Here is a 3,941-nt window from a genome sequence, read left to right as displayed (position 1 = left end):
TTACAATACTTGCATGGTCATATTTCTAAGTAGGTAATATAGCAATCTCTCATATAATCTAAACATTTAGACTAAGTTACCTAGAAAGTTGATCATACTAGAACATAGAAGATGTATGGGAACACATTACATGACCTACCCTAGAACATGGAATGATGACACTTATACTCAACGCACATGTTTCATTAGAAGTTACAATATGACAAGGCTGTCCTCAAGTTAAACCCCGATAATTTTTAGCCTAGTTCTCTCCAGAAACTCTATAATGCATATAGGATTTTCGTATTACTTAAACTATCCTCTTTCAAAAAGAAAAGGGAGAAAAAAAGGAGGAAACTTTTGGATTGTGAAAATTTGCATATTAGAACAAAGGTGTACCGCGTTTTAGATTATCCTGGATTGTAGTGAGCAAGTGTAGTAGACTAGTAGTGTATTATGGTAATCTTTCATCAATAAGAAACCTATATATCTAGCATCCTCTCAATACCATGAAAAATTTAAAATCCAGACCTATAGTTTGGTAAACAAATAAAGATATTGTGTCCTTCATAGCATTTGAATGAGCATATTGGAGTTTTCCTAAAATATTTCATAGTAATTAAGGTGAACTCATTTATTATCGTAAAATAAACTAATAACTACATTTAAAGGAATTGATTCGTGTATCCAAATGTAATCTAACATAAAGGAAGGATATCATTTTCTTGGAAATCTAAAGGATTCCAATTAATTAGTGCGGATCTTGCTACTCTCTTGTAAAGTCATCATGAATATTTGCCTGTCAAGGGCCATAAAACCAGGTACCTTTTCAGTTATTCTACTTCCAAACATTCAACGCTTACATCTCAATGTATTGCACAATTTAAACCATGAAACTGGTATTGTAAAATATTATTAAAAATAAGCATAAGAGATCAAATGGTTCTTAGATATATATATATATATATATATATATTATAAAAAAAAAAGAAAAAAAAAAAAGAGAGTTATGCGGCAAAACTCAAAGAAGGAGAAGAAGAACAAAGATCGATGATCACATAGATTTCAAATATACAACTCACAATTTAGTGTCATTGGAAACAAGTATAGCCTTAGTTCTAAAATCTGCTATTGTAGTTCAATAACTTGCCATCTATAGTTGTTTTATCTGCTATTTTAGTCTAGTTACTTGCTATGTATTGGTCAAATTTTTACCTAAAGAAAGTTGAATATGCTTCTGTTGCCACTGCCTTTGCTATATAGGACTTCCCAGTTCCAGGTGGAGCATATAATAGAAAAGCCCTCCATGGTTTTCTCTTCCCTGAAAAAGAGATCAAATGATTCTTTTATTATCAAGACGTACCATATGTGACATGATTTTTATATTAGTGGCTCCAGAAGGAAAAACTGCAGAAAATGGCCTGGAAGCCAGTTCATGAATCTTTCAGATTTAAGCATTAAATGATAATGTCTCTTTGACTCTTCTTAATGCAGACAATGTGTGAGGATTGTTGTACAGTATGCTCTGTTACATGCAACTAATTTGAGTGAAGTTCTCCTATGTCATAAAAAAAAAGAGTAAATGTGCCAAAGAGCATTTTGCTTTTTATTAATACCAAATAGAATGTTTATCCTCCATTGCCATAAATTCTACTGTCAAGCAAACAGATATAATCATTTTTTAATTCACAGCCAGGTGCAAGGGATGGTCTAAATCTAAGCTCATGGCCAAGTAGTGTGCCTCACATATTGAAGCAATGTAAACCCCTCAAACTTTAGAATGAAACTTGATATGCAAAAGGTTTTCAAATGGGTCTTAAAAATTATTAAAGTTGATATTATTACCTGATATGTATCTTTACAATTGGAAGATACACCGTCCAAAATCTAAAAAATCATTCAAGCAATGGCAACAATAACTCTTAAAATATCCTTTCTACCTTCTCTAAACTCAGCTGATTCTTTCATGTTCAGAATTAGGCTGATACTCTGGGCCATCAAAGGCCAATATTTGAGCCTTTTTGAATTCAACTGACAGAACATAAGCCCAATTAACTATAAGAATTTTGCTTTGTTGTTTGACATGAGCTGTTTGTTGTACAACTGTACTGCAACATGTCTTCTTCATACATATTTTCAGTTGTTTCTGGTGGGATTTATTTGTACAGCTTCCATTGCAAAAGCAGAGCTCAAAAGTTGGAAATTCTGAGTAATACAATTGGAGCATACAATCTCCACAACTGATAAACTTGAATTTATTGTACCAGTGGCATATTTTTGAATATTCATAAGTTATCAAGTGTCACCATAAACCAAATCAAGCTTATTCACATTGAAAGCATGCCAAGATTCAACAAGAAAACTGAAAGCAAATAACCCAAAACTTAAAAATAATGATTGAGGAACTAACCAGTAAAAAAATTGGGGAAACTTCACAGGCAGTATTACAGCCTCTTGCAATGCCTGTTTGGCACTCTCAAGCCCGGCCACGTCACTCCACTTCACGTTTGGTTTCTCCCTTATTATCACAGAATCAAGGCCAGCCCTAAGCTTTGCTTGCTCCGGATCCTCCGCATCTTTCCCCACTCCTCCCTTCAACTTTGTCTTTGGTTGGCTAACAACTGTTGCATCACCACTGGGGGCAGGCCCACTTCCCCCATTATTAAGAATGGCCCTTATCTCCTCTGCCCTCTTCAAATATTCCATAATTTTTGAGTAATCACTTCCTTAATCTTTGGATTCTTCTCATACTTCAAATGAGTCCTAAAGTACTCTAATGCATTCATATAGAGCGGAAATGCTTTGCTATAGTTTCCAACATCATCCTCCTGAACTGCCTGCTTCACATACTTTATCGCGTGCTCCTTAAAATTGCTATACATCTTTTACTTACAATAAATGCATAGAAATCAAAGCCACAAAAAAGAATACTCAAACTAGTTTCAAACCACCACTCCTTCCCCCTAGAACCCAAAATCCAATACTAAGTTTGACACTCCAATGATTTCTTTTTGGTAATGATATTGTACACAGTTAAACTACTCTATCACAATTCTTAAACTTGAATTCTCAGATAAGCAACTTATCCACACCCTTAGAACTTGCAACCAAAATCCCAATACTTAGTAACACCTCAGAATTTATATTAATATTTCTGATACTTCAAAATATAACCAAACCTGAAAGTAAAATAAAATAAACAATTCAAATTCAAATCAATCAAAAATAAATAAAAATTAAATAGCCCAGAACTCAAATTTCATTGTTTCATATATTTATGATAAGCCATTTACAATTCCAGATTTTTTTTTTTTTTTTTTTTTTTTTTTTTTTTTTTTTTTTTTTTCTGTAAATTGAATTTGCAATCAAACCCTGAAATCTGGCTCAAGGATTTTTTTAGAAAATAACTATAAAATTCAAACAATATCATTAGTTAGGAAATGTTTCAAACTAATTTGGTTTCTAACAATTCGAGTTCAGAGGGGTCGTTTTTTGGGTTATAAAATTGAGTATATTTTACTCGAGTTTCCTATTTTGCCAACAGCTGAGGTGGGTCCACGTAGGCCAGAAATCAAGTTCATTGGACTCGTTTTGTAAGATTAGAAACCGAGTTCATTGAACTCGGTTTTGAGGCCATTAAAACGAGTTCATTGAACTCAATTTTCATACATATAAATTGAGTTCAATGAACTCGGTTTGCAAGAACAGAAATCGAGTTCATTGAACTCAGTTTGATTTAAAGGAAACCGAGTCCATTGTACTCCGTTTCCTTTTGGGTACGTGTCAACCATCGCAGCACTAAAAAAAGCACTTCTGAAGCACACAAAAAAACCAAGTAAAAAACACACAAAAACAGTTCAGAAGCACACAAAAAACCTAAGTAAAAAACACACAAAAACAGTTCAAAAGCACAAAAAAAACTAAGTTCAAAACACACAGTTCTCACTCTCATTCCCTCTCAC

General features: G+C 33.3%; 1 pseudogene; it reads right to left on the bottom strand.

The window, feature by feature from the left end:
• Window positions 1-1,077: 1,077 nt before the first annotated feature.
• Window positions 1,078-3,086, bottom strand: LOC115984228 (annotated as a pseudogene).
• Between the last annotated feature and the right edge of the window lie 855 nt (window positions 3,087-3,941).

Source organism: Quercus lobata, chromosome 4 (assembly GCF_001633185.2).
Source record: "Quercus lobata isolate SW786 chromosome 4, ValleyOak3.0 Primary Assembly, whole genome shotgun sequence".
Lineage (NCBI taxonomy): Eukaryota > Viridiplantae > Streptophyta > Magnoliopsida > Fagales > Fagaceae > Quercus > Quercus lobata.
Note: the sequence above shows the minus strand (reverse complement) of the source record. Positions and strands in the feature narration are given on the sequence as shown.